We start from the raw sequence: 22,239 nt of genomic DNA, 5'->3' as shown, positions 1-22,239 counted from the left end.
TGGTCTCACTTTCTAACTATTATTCAAATTGCTTGGTAAACCCATGTAAAACCCATTAAACGTAGTAATTGTTCCACTTTTTAAAAAATTTTTAAAGGTTAACAATTCCTCAGCGCATTTACCAGGCTGAGTGCTTAGGCGCCTGCTCTACTCACTTTACACCCATGACTGTGTGCCTAAGCACAGCTCCAATGCCATATTCAAGTTTGCTGATGAGACCAATGTTGTGGGCCAAATCTAAGACGGTGATGAATCAGCATAAAGGAGGGAGATAGAAAATCTGGCCAAGTGGTGTCATAATAACAACCTCTCACTCGATGTCAGCAAGACCAAGAAACTGATTATAGGCGAAGCATCCATCATTAGAGATCCTCACCACCAAAGTCATGCACTCTTCTCATTGCTGCCGTCAGGTGGAAGGTCCCAGAGCCTCAGGGCTCATACCATGAGGTTCAAGAACAGTTACTACCCCTCAGCTATTAGGCCTAATAACTATACTCAAACATGAGGAATTCTGCAGATGCTGGAAATTCAAGCAACACACATCAAAGTTGCTGGTGAACGCAGCAGGTCAGGCAGCATCTCTAGGAGGAGGTACAGTTGATGTTTCAAGCCAAGACCCTTCGCCAGGACTAACTGAAGAAAGAGCTAGTAAGAGATTTGAAAGTGGGAGGGAGAGGGGGAGATCCAAAATGATTGGAGAAGACAGGAGGGGGAGGGATGGAGCCAAGAGCTGGGCTGTACTCAACTGCACTTGCACCATCACTGAAATGCTCCCACACCAATGATCGCACTTTCAAGAACTCTGTCTCATTATCACATGTTCACGTTATTTATTGCTATTTATTTATACTTGCATTTGCACAGCTTGTTGCCTTCTGCACTCTGGTTGATCTTTCATGGATCCTGTTATCGTTACTATCCTATAGATTTGCTGAATATGCCCACAAAAAAAATGAGTCTCAGGATTGTATATGGTGGCATATATGTACTTTGATAATAAAATTTACTTTGAATCAATTAATATTTGGATCAACTTGTTAAAGTTCGTCCATGGTGTTCTGGCAAGAAAGGATTAATTCATTCACTCAGTATCTTGCACTAGTTAGGTAAACTCAAATTCAACCAAAATTGGATGCTGTAGGATGCTATGGTGAGCTAATTTTGGTATTCAACCACTGACCTGAGTAAAGTAATACACTATTCCTTAATGTGGCATGAAACCAGGAGGTTAAAAGTCTATCAGTTTTCTAGCATACCCATTCCTAAACAAAGGTATTTTTACAGCATATTTCGTCCTATTGAAATGTAATGCTGACGGGTCTCAGTTTCAGAAAGGGTACATTACAATTTTAAATGGAAGTCATTCATGTCACAGTGCAAGAATGGTAAAGGTAAAATTAACACTTTAGCATATCTACATATTAACATTAATAGACAACTAGGGAGGAGCTTCAAAGCCATAAAAAAAGATATCTTGGATGATTAAAAAGCTAAGAATGAAGTTATGCCTTTTAGAGAAATTAGCTTTGCCTAAAAGTGGGTATTGATCAAAGGCCAACACAAAAGATCTTGATTTTCCCTGCAAACTCCATGGGTGGCACCATACTGTCCCCTTCAGTATTGGTGATTTTTATACAAGATATTCACGCAAAGAATGCCATTTATGGGAAAATAACAAACAATAATTCCCAACTGCTTAGCATGAATTAGTTGGATAGTGTATTTTTGTTTTGTTTTATGATAGTTTATGTTTTAGCATTTTACCAATCCTTAGCATACTTAAAATGCCAACAGTAACTAAAAAAAACTCAAGATTTTCATTTTAGAGAAACAAAGTGCCAATTTTACTGAATCAGCAGCAAGTTTCACACTTGTAAAATGATGAAACCAGTCATTAGTCAGATTTTAAAATCAAATTTTCTGAAAGAAGCCCTTATTAAAATTATTATTTTTTCATAATTCTGTTTGCGAAAAAATTTGATAAGGATACCTGATTTGGTACAATTTTCCAGCTGAATCATATAACAATTATCTAAGTAATAAATAGTAAGAATTTCAATTTCACATATTTTCCTCAATTTTCCCCAAAGGATACCAAACACTATTTTAAACAAAATACCAATGCATCTCTACTACAATTGTCTGAGACACAACTCCACAAAGTTGTGATAAAAATTTAAAAAAAACAACTCAAGCACAGAGTGTTGTAGCCAAATGTTCTTATTTGAGATAGGAGGCTGTAAGAATTAATACTCAACTACACTTTTGGTTGAAGCCATAATTGTTTAAACTAACAAGCACTGGTACTTATATGGCTACAGGAAATAAAAACACAAGAACATCTACAGGCAATATGAAATAGCTAAGTTAGAAGTTAATTACAGGCAGTTCTTGCATGTACCTTTCGTGCATTGCAGAAAAAAGTTAGCATTTAATGCTGTGTTACACAAATGTTTTCTAATTTATTGAAAAAAAATCCTGATTCCATATTTGTGTTTTAATCATGAAGGAAATAATTATGATTATAAACTGAAAAACGAATTGGTGACATGTGTTGTATCTTTTTTCAGATAGGGACAAATGGCCAGGACTTCAGAAGCAGCTACAAGATTTTTTTAAAAATTACAATTGTTTCATTTAAATACTCTCAACATCCAAAAAATAGAAAGGGAGATAAATGTTGTTTGTCAGACCTTAGTAAACCTTTATGTTCCCTCTGCTAAATAGCGTTAATATTATTAAAGTTCGAAGTTAAATTATGGGCTGTTAGCTGAGACCCAGGTTTCCCTTATCTATAACATAATCATACTGTATAAATGGTTTCCCTAGCACCAAGGTCCACAGTATTTTCTGGCCAGTAAGGGGAGCCAGAGTGTTCAGCAGCCTCTACAGGCATCAAAGTAGCTTTCATTATTAACTCATCTACACTGATCACTTACTTATCATGAAATTTCAGCAACATGAAATAAATATACTTACAGTACAAACACATAATGCAGGAACTCAGCAAGTTAGGCAGCATATATGAAGGGGAATAAAAAGTCAACATTTTGGGCCAAGGCACTTCATCAGGATTATTGATACAAAGTTTAAAGTTTACATTATTTATTAAAGTTCATATTATAAAATTATTAAGCAATCATTACAAATTTTACATAGGCCTCCACAACTAACTTCCTGATGCATGCCTCCATTGCTTAACACTTCATATCAGAACATTAATTTATCTCCCTTAAAAAGTAATTCTGTATAATTTTTAATCCAGTTGTTTGTGATCCAATCCCAGAGCAAAATCATTACACTTCAGCTCTGAATTGGTAACATTAATTTGAACGGGAGAAGGATATGTGTTGTAAAATAGGAAAAAATTGGCTTCATTTTTTTCCTATTTTACAACACATATCCTTCTCCATTTAGAGAGGATGCTTAATAGTACATATGGAGTTCATGAACTCCATAGGATGCCACTTTAAAATGCTGACAGTAAATGAGGAATATTTCTGGTCTCCATAAAAAAAATTGCCTAGATCTACAATTACATCACTCTGTATAATGGAATGGAAAACTGCATTATTCCCCCCCCCCCCCACCAAATTCCAACATACACGAGATATAGTCATGACCATTTTCAGGTCACTTCACTCTGCAAATCTGACCTGTTGTTTTTGGGTACATTGGGCAATATTATTTACCACAAAGAGATCGTTGAAAAGACCATGTTATATGTAAAGTGCCCAGCAATGATTCTTCCAGAATACCATCTGTGATACCCTTTAGTGCTTTAAAATACAGTGTTGAATTGGGGTACCCGCCATATAATAGGATTAGCAATGTCACACTCCGCCTAACACCACCTCATCACTCTGACTCTCAATCTCACTTGACCGCTCATCGCCTCCCTCTGGTGCTCCTCCCTCCCTTTTCTTTCTTCAATGGCCTTTTGTCCAATCAACTTCCCAGCTCCTTACTTCACACCCCCTCCCAGTTTCACCTATCACCTTGCCTTTCTCCTTCCACTCCCACCGCCCCCCCCCACCTTTTGGCTCGACTCATCTTTTTTCCTCCAGTCCTGCTGAAGGGTTTCAGCCCGGAACATCAACTGTACTCTTTTCCATAGATGCTGCTTGGCCTGCTGAGTTCCTCTAGCATTTTATGTGTGTTGCTTAGATTGCCAGCACCTACAGATTTTCTCTTGTTTGTGATTGGATCATTCCCAACCCTCCTTCACCAACTGTCTCCAGTAACTCCAAAACCCCTCTCACTAACACAGCTAGCTCTAAAGTCCTTTGCATTTCTGATCTGATACTTTCCTAATTTCATCCTGCATTCTCTGCACTGCTGATCCCCAATCAGCACTCCCTCCACCCGCACTGCCATACCTTGATTCTTCCCTATTCAAAGGCTTTAATCCCTCCACCTCATGGCCAAAGTGGGCCAATCAAGCCTGTGGCTTTCAACCATTCGGAACCTGGTCTCTGCACAGAGAACAGCTGGCACGTTTGCCACTACAATTGTGCAACTGAACTTTTCAGTAAAGGGGTCAACAGCAGAAATAGGCCATAAGTACCTGGGTGCTGGGTGCTGCACTGATCTAGCACTCCATTCAGGGTGCACTCAGGAAATTCACGGTGCATCTGAATTTCCAGTCAAGACCCTTCGTAGTGCTAAGCACATCAAGAATCATGGCAAGCTCTACTGCTTAATGTTTTGACAATCAAAGTACTATATAACATTCCTGCAATTATAAGAGAGTTTCAGCAGTCTGAAACTGACAGTCTATAAGACAGTGAGACAGATAGGAATACAGAAAGGGGAAGAGAAAGAGAAACCATAAAGAGATTTAGATGGAGACTTACAAAAAGGGGGAAGCAGTATCAGAATGAGGGGGAGGGACAAAGAAAAGAGATTGACAGCTAGACAGAGAAGTCAAAAGAAAATGAACTGAAAAAGAATGTTTAGAAAGAGTGCATTCAAATAATTTGTGTGAAGCCCAAATGGCGATCAAAACTTTCAGCCACAGAGCTAGAGCAAAGAGTAAAGAACAGTACATCACAGAAAAAGGCTCTTCAGTCCACCACGTTTGCCTGCACATTTTCAAATCCCTCCAGTCTCTGTTTATCCTCCTAAACACTGTCATCATATCTGCTTCTCCCACCTCCCCTGGCATATGCTGCAGGCACCAACCACATCGTGTAAAAATATTGCCTTACAAATCTCCTTTAAACTTTCAGCCTCTCAGTTCAAACCTATTTCTTCAAGCACTTGACATTTCCTACCGGAGAAAGACTCTGATAATCCATCTTATCTATGCCTTTCATTATTTTATGTCATCCCTGAGCACAGACCTCCAGAAGAAACAAATCCAAATTTTTGTAACCTCTTCTTATAGCTAATAGACTCCAATCCTGGCAATGACGTGATAAACCTCCCTACACCCTCTCCAAATCCTCCATATACTTCCTATACTGTGGTGACCAAAACAGCACAAAACACCAAATCAAAATCCTTAAACTGCTGAAATATGAATGGAAAAATAAGTCATAAAGCAAAGCAACAAACTGAAGATTCCAGGAATCTGAAATAAAAAGAGAAAATGTTTGAAATACTCAAGCCAGGAAGCTTCTGAGGAGACATGGAGTTAACATTTCAGGCTAATGAGCTTTCACCTGATCGAAACATAGAAAATAGGTGCAGGAGTAGGCCACTCGGCCCTTCGAGCCTGCACCGCCATTCAGTATGATCATGGCTGATCATCCAACTCAGAACCCTGCACCAGCCTTCCCTCCATACCCCCGATCCCTTTAGCCACAAGGGCCATATCTAACTCCCTCTTAAATATAGCCAATGAACTGGCCTCAACTGTTTCCTGTGGCAGAGAATTCCACAGATTCACCACTCTCTGTGTGAAGAAGTTTTTCCTCATCTCAGTCCTAAAAGGATTCCCCCTTATCCTCAAACTGTGACCCCTCGTTCTGGACTTCCCCAACACCGGGAACAATCTTCCTGCATCTAGCCTGTCCAATCCCTTTAGGATTTTATACGTTTCAATCAGATCCCCCCTCAATCTTCTAAATTCCAACGAGTATAAGCCTAATTCATCCAGTCTGTCATCATATGAAAGTCCTGCCATCCCAGGAATCAATCTGGTGAACCTTCTTCGTACTCCCTCTATGGCAAGGATATCTTTCCTCAGATTAGGGGACCAAAACTGCACACAATACTCCAGGTATGGTCTCACCAAGGCCTTGTACAACTGCAGTAGTACCTCCCTGCTCCTGTACTTGAATCCTCTTGCTATGAATGCCAGCATACCATTCGCCTTTTTCACCGCTTGCTGTACCTGCATGCCCACTTTCAATGACTGGTGTATAATGACACCCAGGTCTCGTTGCACCTCCCCTTTTCCTAATCGGCCATCATTCAGATAATAATCTGTTTTCCTGTTTTTGCCACCAAAGTGGATAACTTCACATTTATCCACATTAAATTGCATCTGCCATGAATTTGCCCACTCACCCAACCTATCCAAGTCACCCTGCATCCCTCTTAGCATCCTCCTCACTGCTAACACTGCCGCCCAGCTTCGTGTCATCTGCAAACTTGGAGATGCTGCATTTAATTCCCTCATCCAAGTCATTAATATGCATTGTAAACAACTGGGGTCCCAGTACTGAGCCTTGCGGTACCCCACTAGTCACTGCCTGCCATTCTGAAAAGGTCCCGTTTATTCCCACTCTTTGCTTCCTGTCTGCCAACCAATTCTCTATCCACATCAATACCTTACCCCCAATACCGTGTGCTTTAAGTTTGCACACTAATCTCCTGCGTGGGACCTTGTCAAAAGCCTTTTGAAAATCCAAATATACCACATCCATTGGTTCTCCCCTATCCACTCTAATGGTTACATCCTCAAAAAATTCTATGAGATTCGTCAGACATGATTTTCCTTTCACAAATCCATGCTGACTTTGTCCGATGATTTCACCACTTTCCAAATGTGCTGTTATCACATCTTTGATAACTGACTCTAGTAGTTTCCCCACCACCGATGTTAGGCTAACCGGTCTATAATTCCCTGGTTTCTCTCTCCCTCCTTTTTTAAAAAGTGTGGTTACATTAGCCACCCTCCAATCCTCAGGAACTAGTCCAGAATCTAAAGAGTTTTGAAAAATTATCACTAATGCATCCACCATTTCTTGGGTTACTTCCTTAAGCACTCTGGGATGCAGACCATCTGGCCCTGGGGATTTGTCTGCCTTTAATCCCTTCAATTTACCTAACACCACTTCCCTACTAACATGTATTTCCCTCAGTTCCTCCATCTCACTGGACCCTCTGTTTCCTACTATTTCCGGAAGATTATTTATGTCCTCCTTACTGAAGACAGAACAAAGTAATTATTCAGTTGGTCTGCCATGTCCTTGCTCTCCATAATCAATTCACCTGTTTCTGTCTGTAGGGGACCTACACTTGTCTTAACCAATCTTTTTCTTTTCACATATCTATAAAAGCTAAATATATATGATTTAGAAAATGTATTTAAAAAACGTTTAGAAAATAAGGTTAGCGAACAATGCAAAAGTCAAACAGAAAGTAAAATTTCCATCTTCTAGTTACCCCAAGCCACAGAGTATTTAAACAGTTATTATATTTAAAAAATATTCAGAAACTGCTGAAAATGATCAGATATGGGAACTTTTGCACAAGAGAAATATTCAAAGTTCAATTTTTCAGATTGATGCCTGGCCTTCCATGACTTTAACCCAAATACCTAAGATTTTAACACTCGTCTTTCTTTTCACAAATTCTGCATAGGCTGTTAAGTATTTCTGAAAATACTTTTATTTCAAATTTCTTTCACTAAAAACAGCACACACCTATTGCAACAGCAACAACCATGTTCAGTGACAGAGTCCCATCACTTGTAGTATGAAAGAAAGTGTTCCATTCAGACCAAGTCATAAAATCCAATCTTAATCCATTTAAAAACATGAATAAAAAGCAGGGGTAGACTGTTTGGCCCTTTGATCCATTCTGATATTATTTATGATCTTGGTTGATCATCTCCCTCAACTCTACCTTCTTACAACAAAAAAGCTGTAAATTTCAATGATTTTAATAAAGTCTTTTTTCCAATAATGTCAATAAAGCACACATAGTTTTACTTATCATTGTCTACAGAAACAGTCCTTCAATATTTCTAGTCAGATTTTAAAATTTTTTTTGTATTGCAAATAAAAACTATCTTTTTATCTCCATACATTTATTTACCAATGCCAGATCAAATCCTGTAGTATTTATTCAGTTTCTTGAGACTCAGACACCACTGGCAAGGCCAACATTTATAGGTCATTTCTCGTAGTCTTTAAGAGGTGGTAGTGAACCAACTTGAAAAACTGAGGTCCTTCCAGGGAAGGTATTCCTATTCTGCTAATGGAGAGGGTGCCCCACAGTTTAAACCCAGCGACAATGATTGTACGGTTATATGTTTTTAAATCAAGTTGGTATGGGTCTTCGAGGAAAATCAATGGGTTCTGGTGTTAATGTGCACTTGCTACCCTTGTCCTTTCAGTGGTAAAGGTCACAAGTGATGTCTCAAAAGTTGAGACATGTAATTACAGTGACCATGCTCACTGCATCCATCAGAGAAGAGAATGAATGTTTAAGATTGATGAATAGTTTGTCTTGGAGAGTGGTGGTTTCATAGCCTGGTACTTTTATTGAATATGATAATTAATTGGCCAAAATAGAAATATGTTAAAGGGACTGTCAAAGAATAATCAGAGAAGCCCAGATTTAAGAAAAGTGAAACAGATGTTTCTTCCCAAGTGAGAATGCTGCCAAAAGTCATGGCACCAAAATATGGATGTTGCTTTTGAGGAGGTGTAAAATAGGAGGTGTAAAAAATATTTGGAATGCAAAAAGGAGTTAATTTTTTTTGGTGTATAAGTGTTAAAAGCAATAAAATATTCCACTGCAGTTATTTCTATGATAATGCCCAAAATTCTATCCTTACAAAATTAACAGATCAAAATCTATCTGGAGCCCACTACCATGAACTAAAAGTGAAGAGAAAAGTTTGATCAAGAATGAGCATCAAGTTCTGGCTTACCACTGATGTCCATACCCCATGATTAGATGAATAAAGATCACAGCTTAGCATATTTCTCACAACCAATAAATCAAGATGCACCCTGGTTCACAGAATATAGATAGGTATTAAATAAGATGACAACATGGTAAAGATACAACACTCTACTACACATCTGCTAAATCACCGGAAGAGCCAAGAGATTGCACAAAAAAGGAATCAGATCATGGCTCCGATTCCTACCACATCCAGTTGTAAACAATGGCAATCAAATAAACCCGATAGAAATCCCCAACCTCAACAAAAACAAAGCTAAGCACGTAAGTGCAAAAGACATTAGGAACCATATTCAAATAGTAGTATCCAGCACATGAATCATTCTGCCTCACTATAAAGTCCACAGCATCACAAATAAGTCTTCAGCTAACTCAATTTACTTTGTGTAGTATTATTAAACATCTGAAATACATAGTACAGCAAAACATTATGTGTAGCAAAATATTCCCAGGCACTTCACAAGGAATATTATCAAGCAAAATTTGACACCAAACCACTTCAAGCAATATTACTACAAATGACCCAAAGCCTCTAGAGAAGAATGAAAGGAATGAAAAGAATCAAAATGGGAATTAGGGTACTTGCTGCCAATGGTAAAGTGACTAAATTCTGTAATTTTCACTGGAGATAATCAGGAGGGCTGAAATATTTTGAAACTGGAGATTACAGAGATCCAGAAGAATAAGATATTGGAAGAATCTGAAAACAAGAGCAAGATCTTTAAATTTAAGGCAGTGTTTAAGCAGGACACACTGTAGGTCACTAAACAGAGATTAAGACGAAAGCATCCTATCCGAATGGATCACATTCACAGATTTGCTCAAGACCATAAGCACCTGCAGAAAGTTGTGGGCACAGCTCAGCACATCATGACAACCAGCACATCATGACAACCAGCTTCCCCTCTCTGGAGGTATACTTCTCACTGCCTCGGCACAATGCCAGCATAATCAAGGACCCCCCACAACCCCAGACATTCTGTATTCTCCCACCTCCCATCAGGCAGTAGATACAAAAGCCTGGAAGGGTATACCATCAAGCTGAAGGACGCCTTTGATCCCACTGTTAGACTACTGAATTGTCCCCTTGTCAAATAAGATTGACTCTTCACCTCACAACCTACCTCATTATGGCCTTACACCTGATTGTTTCCCTACTCTACATTTTCTCTGTAACTGTAACACGTTTATTCTGCATTGTTTTCCTTTTTACTATCTGAATGCATCATTGTAATGAAATGATCTGTATGGTGGCAGGCAAAATAGTTTTTCACTGTATGTTAGTACTTCTGACAATAATAAATATATTCAGTTGAAGAATATATGAAATAGGAGCAGACTGGAGTGTTTATTGCGCTTTCACCATTTATCTGGTGTACAAAAGACATAGAAGCAGAACTAGGCTATTCAGCCCATCTCTGCTCCACCATTCCATCATGGTTAATCCTGGATCACACTCAACCCCAGATCTGATCTTTGACTTCCAAACATTCCTTTCTGGCCCCCAAGATCCAGGATTCCCCTGTAATCAAAACAATTCCTCAATCTTGGTATTCTTTCTGAATCAACATCTGCAGTTATCTTAAGGCAACTCCATATATTTATAAACTTCAGTGGAGAAATGAGAGTCCTTTTTTTCCTGAGACTATTCCATTTAGTTTGGGAACTGTCACAGCAACTTTCTTATCAAGTTCCCTCAGGAGCTTAAATATTTCAATAACTTCAAATTAGTCTTGACTCCAAGGACTCCAAGTTGCCCTGTAAAGCCATGAACACATCCTAGAAACCGAACTAGTGATTCTTCAATGAAACATGACAGAAGAGTTCTGAATGATCCCAAATTGACAGTAGCCAGCTAGAAGTGTGTATTCACAGCTAATAATAACCCTTACCACTAACCAAATGTTTCCAACACAGGTACAAAATATAACATTTAACTTGTAGTTCAAAAATTTCAGATGATGGCAAAGTAAAACAGAGAGAGAGAAAAAAAAATCAGAAAATGCTGGAATGACTCAGTAGGTCAGGCCATACATAGGAAGAGAAAAAGGCCATTTCACCTTGGAGGCCTTTTGTCAGAACACAATGGCATGTACCCTACTAAGTGGGAAAACTGCCTTGAATTGTCCAGTTCCAGAAATAAACAAAGCAAAATCCAGTCAGACCAGTTGCTACACCATCAACTAGTCTCAATCATCAGCAAAATGATGATGTAATTATATACATGCAAACAACAGGAATTCTGCAGATGCAGGAAATTCAAGCAACACACATCAAAGTTGCTGGTGAACGCAGCAGGCCAGGCAGCATCTCTAGGAAGAGGTACAGTCGACGTTTCAGGCCGAGACCCTACGTCAGGAATTATATACATGCTCAGATTTATTTCCATTAGGAGCATTTTGCTCCAGATCTCATTGCATGGACTAAGAAATTAAACTCCATAGGCAAATTGCAAGAGTTTACATTTGACTTCAAAGCAGCAATTGTAATGTCAAAGAACCCCATTAAAACTAAAGGAAATGTAAATCTAAGGAAACTATTCTTTCCTGGCTGAAGCAATACACATTTGCTAGAGACCAATCCCTGTGACATCATTGCAGAAAATCATTGGAACAGTCAAATCCATTACTTCTCAAAAATGAAGCAGTCTGATTCTGTAGATAGGAAGACTTGGACAATACCATGGCTGATCTTACATATGGCAAGTAAAATGCAGATCAAGCAAGCACGTGGAAAAAAACGTTCTCCAGGAGAATGAACCACCATTCTTGGAGGTTTCATCACATTGCCACGGTCAAATTTTGCCTCAAGTTGATCCATCATAAAATACTACGTTAATTGGACAAAATTCTGGAAATCCTTCAACACTCAAAAAGTCTCAGCCACCTAATGAAGTGCAATTTGGCAATAACAAGCATATCAAAGGACCACACTGAATAATCAGGATATCATAAAGCAGGCTTCATAATTTACACCACATAATCAAGAAACTTAAGTTTTTCTGCATGTGAACAGAAATACAGATATTCCAATATTGTGGCACACATGACATAGCTAAAGTGTCTGTACTATGAAAGAATGCTCTACCAGTTTATATACCAGATTATCATTTATTTTATGTTTATTTAGAGATACAGTGTGGAACACACTCTTCCAGTCCAGCCAGCTGTGCCACCCATCAACCCACCACTAGCCTAATCACAGGACAATTTACAATGACCAATTAACCCACTAACCAGTACAGCTTTGGAGCACCCAATGGAAACCCACATGCTCACAGGAAGAATGTACAGACTTTCTTACTCAGGACACCGGAATTGAGCTCCAACGCCCCGAGCTACAAGAGCATCACACTAACTGCTGCACTACCATACTGCCTGTAGGAGAGATAAAAATAAATAATATCTATGGGCTTTTTGGCCCTCTCTCATATAATACATGTCTGGTATGGGTGGAGGGGGGCTACTGCACAGGACCGAATGAAGCTGCAGAGGGTCGTAAATTTAGTCAGCTCCATTTTGGGTACTAGCCTACAAAGTCCCCAAGACATCTTCAAGGAGCGGTGTCACAGAAAGGCAGTGTCCATTAATAAGGACCCCCAGTACACAGGGAGTGCCCTTTTCTCATTGTTACTATCAGGTAGGAGGTACAGAAGCCTGAAGGCACATACTCTGCGATTCAGGAACAGTTTCTTCCCCTCTGCCATCCGATTCCTAAATGGACACTGAACCTGTGAACATGACCTCATTTTTAAAATATATAGTATTTCTGTTTTTGCACAATTTTTAATCTATTCAATATACATATACTGTAATTTATTTATTTTCCTTCTATATTATGTATTGCATTAAACCGCTGCTAAGTTAACAAAGTTCACGACACATGCCGGTGATAACAAACCAGATTCTGATTATTTACCTGCACAGAAACTCAAAGACAAACTGACCACTTATAAAAAAATTTAAGTATCCAATTAATCAACTTTTAACAAGAAATTTTAGTCCCTCACATTTGCGTCATCATTTAATAGAAGTTATGCTTGATATTCTTACCATGGTGCCGCTTTCCTTTACATCCACATGACCTTTAACTTCTTCTGCATCTCCAATTGCAAGAAAGAGCAATTTGACACAAATTGTGATCAAACAAATAATTCATCCTGTGGCAACTTCATTCATACTCCTGATATTCTAATGAGATGGATAGTCACTGTCCAGGGCCACATGGCCTTCTTTCTTAACCAAGCCCAGCTTTCTGACGCAGCAGCTGTGAGCTTCCAGAGATCAAAGAGTTGTTTTTGAGCAAGATAAACTTCCAACTAATATTCTTTGCTCAACTTCTTGATGTAAACAGGAGCCAGTCTCCAGTTAATGCAAGCAATAATCAGTTGAAAGTTAAAAGCACAGTTTGCAGACAACAGTACTGTCTGAAGGACACAGGATGCTGGCCCAAAGCAGCTGTGGTGACTGCTTATGAGATGCAGTGCAAGACAATAAGGTTATGTTAACTGGCCTGCTTCAAACCAAACAATGATAGCCAGATTATTTAGTGCATGAAAGCTTGCAGGCCAGATTCATACTATCACTTAACAGATAGAATAGCTGATCTGTTAATAGTTGGAAGGTTTGTGTACTCAAAAAGTCAACTTCACAGCATTAATTGTGAGAAACTTGGAGCTCTGTCTCCAGAAACTTTAGGACCGTGTGTAAAAATGTATCTGAAAAAAAAATACAACATGCACGTGAAGTCGCCCAAGTGGCAGAAAAACAGTAGAAGTGTAAGACAGCAGACAGGCTTGTTAGGAATGGTAAAAACAATAAGAAGAATGACAGAAAGACAGGAAATCAGGATGAATTAGAATCCATTCATCTGCCTTTGATTCCTGCGATGGATGATTCATTCGTCTGCAACTCACTAGTACTGTATGTCTTTTTAGCTTATAAGAATTGTACTTGTGTTTGGGAAATCCTGTGTTTTAGAAATAGTTTGCAATTTGGAAATCATTTACAATATAGAAAACTTCAGTTTTAAATGTGTTTTAAGAATTTTGTCTGGATTTAAACATAGATCACTAAAAATAAATGAACTGCATTTAAACCACTTTGTTAGCTGGAAGTATTATCTACTTCGTAGGGAAGAGGGAACCCACAACTCAAATAGTGGGTATTAGCAGTTAAACTCACTTGGGAAGATAAACAATGAAGTGAACTAATCTTTGAAGTGTAGGTAGCGACAGCACAACCTCCCTTTAGTAAGGGTACCTGTAGCTATCTATATCAGATAGGGCTCAAGATCTTCATTTGAGTTTAGAACTTCGCAGTCAGCAAACTCAATACCATTACAATGTGCTTCCCATGAACACCTGCATATACATGAGGTAAGTACATTTTTGTTTCAATTTCTCATAGTACTGCAGCAAACTTGGCCTAGCCATCAGCCCAACTGAACAGCAGTCAAAACTTTAGTTCTGATGCATCTGGCCTCTCATTGCTACTATCAATGTCATTTAGACTGCCAACTTAAAGTGGAATAATTCTACGTATTCATCTTTAATTGGTATAACACTTTGTTTAGCACAAAGATGAAGGTAAACCGTACCAGACTTGTGTGTCATCCCTGATGTGCTGAAGGTTGTCAGGTGATTTAACTGGCGTACTTAAAATGTTAATAAGACTAGATGTGGAAGCAAAAGAGTGATTTTCCTCTGGTGATGAAATCGAGATCAAGATGATATAATCTTAATTTAAAGCATATACGAGCAAAATAATTTTTACATTATAGTAGAGACCCTTCCTCAAAAGGCAGAGTTATCCTAGTAGATTAAGAGGTTTCTTTGCAGGAATCAATAGTTTTATTTGGTGTGTGGATCAAAGCAATGGAGTACGAGGTCATGATCTTAAATGAATCATGAAACAGATAGGCCGAATGGCCTATACCAAACGACGAACTCCATCATTGACAAAGGAAGTTATCACTTGGGTCTGCCACTTCCATTTCTTAATATGCTATTTCATAAGACAAAATGACACAAAATTAATGTGGTTTAAATTCCCATTAAACAAAACAGCATTCACAAAATAAATGCATGATTCTGTGGTGTTCAAATAGGCAATACATACAAACTTCTAACTCAAAATCAATTCAAACAATGTGATACAATTTCAGGTTGGGTCTAAGATATTAAAACTGGTTAGTTTTCTCTTTTACAAATACCGCAATTGTGATGTAATTCAAATCTTATTTACCTTTATCACTCTGAAAGTAATGAATTAGTACTAATATGATGAAAGAATGAATACATTCAGGTGTAATTTATATATAAAACCAAAATTACACTGAGCATATTTAAAGTTTACTAAACTGTATTAACTTATACCCGCATCCCAGAGCTCTGCCGCAATAACGATATTTTCAAATCAAACCCCACTTTACTATATCTTGCAATGGTCAAATATTAGCAAACTGACATCCTCCTACACAAGAAATTAATTTGTTAACAGAAATTACATTCTTAAAATATTGAATGTACATAATACTACATAAAAAGTTGCATTTAGCAGTCACTTTCTCTATCAAAAAAAAGACTCCTTCATGGTGGAGTTTAATTTAACAGAAATTACTCATTCTGTAATGTCTCACCAAGTAACCATTCTTCATTAGAATTATGCAACACATTATACGATCACAAATCATAACTGGCATAGTATATTTCCAAAAAAGTTGCCACCAAGAAGAGAAACACACACAAAAAGCTAGAGGAACTCAGAAGGTTGGAACACATCTATGGAAATGAATAAACAGTTGACATTTCTGCCTGAGAACCTTCATCAGGATTGGAAGGGGAGGAAGCTGATGAAAGTGTCTCAGTTCAAAATTAATTTCCATAGATGCTGCCTAACCTGCTGAGTTCTGGCATTTTGAATGCATTGCTCTGGATTTCCAGCATCTGCAGAATTTTGTGTTTACCAGGAAGAGAAAGTAGGATTTAAACTAGAAAGAGATAAATGTTAGCTATCCTAAGCCTTACTGAAATCACAGTTGCATAGATAAATAGTCAAGTATTAGACTTCCTTGTTTAAGTTCAGGGACTCACCATCATAAGCAGTTGAAATATTAACTGGATATTTTCTTTGAAGCTTCCAATGATCACCTACTCCTGCTCTCATTTTGATGTCAGTCTTTACATTGACATAAATACTGTGACTAAAAGAACAGGTCAGATTCCAAACGTCTTCTGCAATGGCATAACCTTCACTGCCTGGATGAGTTCAACACCATCAACAAAAGGTTGACATTCCAGGAAAAAGTAGCCCATTTCATTAGTGCTTCATGCACCACACTAAATATCTATTCCCTCCAGTATTGGTGTTCAGTGGCAGTAGTTCTGTACCATCGCCAAAACACACTGCAGTTACTCTCCTCAGCAACTACAGCAAATCTGTAACCTCTTTCACCAAAAGTAAGTGCTTCAAATGCCACCAATTCATCATTCTTTTCCAAGTGGCAGACCACTAGCAATATATTTACCATTTTTTTCATCATCCCTGGATGTAAATCCAAGATCTCTTTCCCCAACCACGCTACAGGTACATCTGAAACCGATACAGTCCTGGTAAAGGTGGTAGCTCGCTACTGTGGCTTCAAGGACAGTTAGAGACAGCAAACAAATGCTGGCCTTACCACAATGCTCAGATCCTAAAAAAATAAATACAAACAAACAAACTTCATACATGTGAATTTGACTTAACATTTAGTGTTAATTTCAATTTTCTATCTCACAAAAAGAGACAATATGCAGTAATAAGGATGTTACTTCTAGGCAATTTCATTTTTATCCAAGTTTTTTTTGTTAGAAATGTGAAAAGTTATTGCCATTGTTCAAAATTCTAAACTCAGATGGCCAAGCAATACTTTATTAATCACAATATTAAGAAATATTGGGTATTGAAACACAACAGCCAATTTGTCCACAATGAGACTTCACAATAGCAAGTTGATAAAGTCACACATTTAACTGATGTTGGTAGATGTTCTAATATTGACCAAAAAATCTCCATAGCCTTTCCGAGAAAAATGCCAGGGCATACCGAGCCAAATTATCTAACAACAGCGCTAATCCTGATGATCACAATAATAAGTTAAGAATTGTTAACTAATACCTTGAAATGTTAAAGACCTTCAGAACTTGGGCATTATATTGCAGAAAATCAAAATCCACCCCGATCACCCATTACCAGGTATAATCACTTGGAGGCAGAAAAACAAACTTAACTCCTTCCGATTTCCCTTCATCTAGTAGTCACTAGTTAGCGTTTAGACCGTCTAGTTAAACAGACAGTTACAAATACTCTTTAAAAGCAGCATCAGAACTCAACACAACACTGGTAGGGTCTGCAACCTTATATCCATCAGCATGGATACTGATCATACCCAAACAAACACAAGTTTTGCCAGTTGGAAGGTATAACACTTAAGCAGAATTGCTTTTCTGCACCTGATACAAGTAGTCTTGACAGATAAACAAGATCACATTCTCACCGTCAAATGTAATTTTTAAGCCCAACATTTTATACTAACATTTCTCATTAGTAGTAGCTTAATCAAGGTCTTACTGTGAAAAAAATCTTCTTTGAAATGGCCTTGCAATCCACTGAGTTGTATCAATACCTTACCACATAGCCTGCAATGGCTCAAAAATGCTGTACACCACCAACTTCTTGAGGCCAACAGGCATGTCTATGTAGGAATAAAATTTACAAATTAATGGAAAACGTGTGGAGTAAAGGGTAAGAGGGTTAAACAATGAACTGTTCTAAAACTAGGTCAACTCTACCTTTTATTTTTCCCCTCTTTGCAACCAAACATATGGATTACTCATTTTTGTTCCTGAATTTTTTTTTAATGAACTGAGAATTGAACCAGTGAGAACTAATTGGGCACATTATGTACACCAGAAGCTTAGCGCAAATGGAATTTAAGTCATAGGAAAGAAATGGAATGCAAAATAAGGCCTTTTTGATTCGACTTTAACAAAATTGCTTACAATTCTACTTTAGAATTCCCTTTCACGCTCTGAAATCACAGCCGAAAGTACTATTTTACAACCTAAAAAGTTCAGATGCATGTTCATCTTCATCACTTTTGAAAGCAGAATACTTTAACTTACTGGACTACATTTCCAGCTTTTTGATTCAGGCAAACATAAGTGCAATGAAGGCATCAATCAGGATTGATAAACTCACCAATTAATGGCAGTCTTAGTGATCCTCTTGCCAAAATGTGGAGGTAAACTACACTATTTTAGATCAGGGGTTCCCAACCTGGGGTCCACAGACTCCTTGGTTAAAGGTAGGGGTCCATCACACAGAAAATGTTAGGAATCCCTGACCTAGGTAAATTCCAACATGTGAAAATATACTCTCGCAGCCTTCACCTGTTTATGCAGATTGTACAACATATTATTGATGAAAATTGTTAAGTAAAATACAATTTCTGTCTAAAATCATAATTATTCCCCAGAATACAATGGACACTTTATTTTTGTTACACCATATGCTTCGATTTTTTTCTAATACAATTATCTGAGTAACATTAAAAAAAGTCGCTGATATCAAGTAGTAATTGTTGTTCAACACACCAACTGTATACACGCTTCAAACAAACTCATTTTCCACCACCATTTTGGGTCGACAGCTCTTGGCAACAACCATTAAGATACTTGCCATTCTTACATTCCTTCTCCACAGTCTTTTTTGTAAGAATCACTTAACTGTGCTTGCCACCGGTAATGCAAACAGTGCAACTGCTAGAAAATACTAATAATGGCATTTTGAACATAGATTACCCTTCAAAACACACATGGGCTTTCATTTAGCCAAAATCTTTAAAGCTGACAGTTGAAGTTTTCTTGAACTTAGTCAAATCAATTAGTGATACTTCTATAATAAACTTCAAATCTGGCTAGCCACTGCTCCAATTGGCTACTTTATGACCAATCAAGAAAGCTTCAGTTCATCTTCCTTATAATGAAGACCACCAACAATCAGCACAGAATATATTAGCTATGCATTAAGTATTTTAATGAATGAAATCTTTTTTTAATAATACAGCTACAGCCATTTCCTATGAAGTACTCGACAATTGCAAGATATTTTGATTAATTCCTTTGGGTCATTTTCTTCTAGCAATAACTTTTACCCATTGATGTTCAGCAATATCCTACTGAATTAATTGATATGTTGAAAACATTAGCATTTTCTGAGATTTTGAAATACTCAACACCTCAATAATACACCTGTACTTAATCTGAATACGAATTAAAATTTACAATGACTCGAAGTGCAAATTACCCATATCATAATTGACTTAAAAGAATGTTAGTATTTAAGTAATTCGGTAAAATGCGACGAATTTGCATAAGATCAACTGTAAATCTTGTACGTACTAGCTACTGACTCACTAGCCCCAACCAGTAGTTACAGGACTTGTCAGCGGCACACGACAGGGCTATACATACTCGGCACATGGGACGTACACTACGCCTTACGTATTAAAATAGTACAATATGCTGTATTTTTACAGTTTTGCTCAGTACTGAAGAATGATATAAAGTGTGAAATCAATCACTTTTATAAGCTCACAACACAGGTACACTGTAACCGTACGTCAAAATACGGGGTGTTCCGGAAAAGGACTACTTGCAACAACAGACAAAAAAATCTGATACATGCAACTCGGCAGAAGCAAACCCAACAACAAAAAGTACAGTGACTAAGTTATATTTTAAAGTCATCACCGTTTAAATATTACCGAATTCTTCCAACCCACCATAATTATTGCAGAGCAAAGTAGGCCAAGCTCAAGTTTGCATCGCTGTGTGCAAAATGTCGATCTAAAGGCTGACAAGACACAGCGCGAGAGTCCATCTTGCTTCGGGGAAACGAAGTGCAAACCTCACTCTGTGTGAGAGGAAAAACTCCCCAAAACAAGCGGCATTTGCTGCCATTTCAGTGCTGGTTTCTCAGTCCTGGCTCGACCCAACCGTCCTTTAGTTGCAAGGTTAGATTTCTGATGAATTATCACCAGGCGATTCAGTGATCTGTCCGCGTATTTTTGCAAACTAATAATATTTTAAGAGGAAAAAAAGTGCCCTGGTCTGAGTGACTGTATGCAAGGCTTGGACGTGTAATTTGCAGGGCATGGAATGGTTTCAGCTCTATCCTCACCAACGCCATCGGTCCTCATAAACGGTGAGGGGAAGGGGGTATCCAATCAACAGGACTAGGAAATTTCACTTTATAAAAAGTGCAACCTTAAAAAGACAAACAGGAGGGACTTTACAGCACGACTGTATTCAACACCAGATCTCGTGGGAAGCGATAATGCGATTTGATCACAGCAAGGAAAGGGCAGAAAAAGCAGGTATAATAGAGCAGACAGCGATATTGTCTCTACCTTATTTATCCATCATATTTTCTTCGGCCGAGGTCACGACGGTAACTAAAACTCTTTCCATGGAAAGAGAAACAGAAAATAAACGGCGATGTGGCCGCAGAACGTTCTCAGGAAAGATTAAAACGTGGTGAATTGGGCTTCTCTCTCCCTCTCTCCCATTAGCAGAGACTTTGTTATAACCGGGGCTGAACGCACCAGCTGATCTCTCGCCGTTACACACACGGATCTCTCTTTCAGAAACGATCCAGTTCCTTCTCTCCACCCACAACCCCCCCCCTCACCCGTCCTTATTTTTGTTTTACCATGACAGAAAACCGAAGGCAATAAACGCCCTCCGACCCCCAAGCAGCAAACGTTGATTCCACGGTGAACGAGAGAAACAAAAACAAACAGGAGAGTTTGTGCGAGACAACAACAGAAAATATTAGAAGGGGTGGGGGTGGTGTTGAAGTACTAGGCCTCCCTCCCTCCCTCTCTGGCACCCAAGTTATTGACAACATCACATTATTGTACAGTATGGAGACAGCCAGCGCTGACTGACTGTAATCTGTGGATTTAGCCCCCTCCCCCGCCCACACTCAGCCCCAGCACGGATGCCGGCTAGCCCCCGGTGGAGTTTTTAAGTCACCACAAACCCCACTCGCAGCTGCCCTGCCCTGCCCTGGGCTAACAGTTTTATCAGCCGGCTCCCTCTCTGTTACCACTGGCCTAGCTAGCTCACTCTCTCCTGGCCTACTCGAGTCCCTCACACGGAACGCCACAACCCATCAGTGTCGTGAAAAGCACACAACAAAACAAAAATTAAAGAGGAAAAGTTTACAAGTGGCTGAGAAACGGTCGATGGCAAGTGTCTTATGGTACACACCTGGCGGGCGGGTGGCGGCGGCCCAGACTCCAGTCCAGCGCTAGCGGCCGGTTAAAGCCTCCCTCTCTCCCAGTCTCTCTCTCTCTCTCCTCTCTGTCCTCTCTCTCTCTCTCTCTCTCTCCCTCCCGTATTAATGTGCAGGATGATCACCGGCCCGATGACAGAAAGAGAGAGAGAGAGAAGTTGTGTGTTTGAAAAGTCGGTTGTTGTATGAGTGACAGTCAGCAGGAGAAGTTGCCCACTGACCCGAGGGTGCTCTCCCTCTGCCCCCCTCTCTCTCTCTCTCTCTCTCACACACACTCACTCACTCACTCACTGTCTCTGTCCTCTTCTCTCCCCGGCTGTTTGTACGAGGGCGAGAAGCGCTGCCACTAACAGGGACCCTCATTGGTTGCCAGGCCCGTGCAGGAGCCGTGAGCAACCAAAGAGACAGACTGTAACAACTACCAGAAACAGGCACAACACACACTGTTTAACTAACCTTCCCTTGCAAAAAGAAAAAAAAGATTATATAAATATGTGCACGCACAGCAGTGCTGCATATGGTTCTTTTTTTCCTCTCGCTCTCTCTCTCTCTCTCTCTCTCTCTCTCTCTCTCACGGAGACACAGAAAGAACTGGCTTATTGCAAGAACTCGATGTTTTTAGTTCGTTTAAACTGGACCAGCAGAACAAGAAAAGGGGAAGGGAGGGAGATTGAAAGAGAAACCAGTCGACCGAGAGATTCGTTCTCTTTACCCCCCCCCCCCCATTACCAAACCATGTTCAGGA

At 39.0% G+C, this 22,239-nt stretch overlaps 1 protein-coding gene across 9 annotated transcripts in view; it reads right to left on the bottom strand.

Moving 5' to 3' along the window:
• LOC134347937 (HMG box transcription factor BBX) overlaps positions 1–21,803 on the bottom strand; it is a 165,677-nt gene extending 143,874 nt beyond the window's left edge. For 4 of the 9 annotated variants that reach the window (XR_010018302.1, XM_063050593.1, XM_063050600.1 and 1 more), the window contains exon 1: positions 21,470–21,747. The gene's annotated coding sequence lies outside the window, so the exon portion shown is untranslated. Of the gene's footprint in view, positions 1–19,977; positions 20,058–20,604; positions 20,811–21,469; positions 21,748–21,781 lie in introns of those variants that run through there. The other 5 variants (XM_063050594.1, XM_063050599.1, XM_063050596.1 and 2 more) reach the window with 4 other exon arrangements.
• Positions 21,804–22,239: the final 436 nt, after the last annotated feature.

The sequence above is a fragment of the Mobula hypostoma genome, chromosome 6, assembly GCF_963921235.1.
Source record: "Mobula hypostoma chromosome 6, sMobHyp1.1, whole genome shotgun sequence".
NCBI classification, from domain to species: domain Eukaryota; kingdom Metazoa; phylum Chordata; class Chondrichthyes; order Myliobatiformes; family Myliobatidae; genus Mobula; species Mobula hypostoma.
This window is presented reverse-complemented; position numbering and strand designations above follow the sequence as displayed.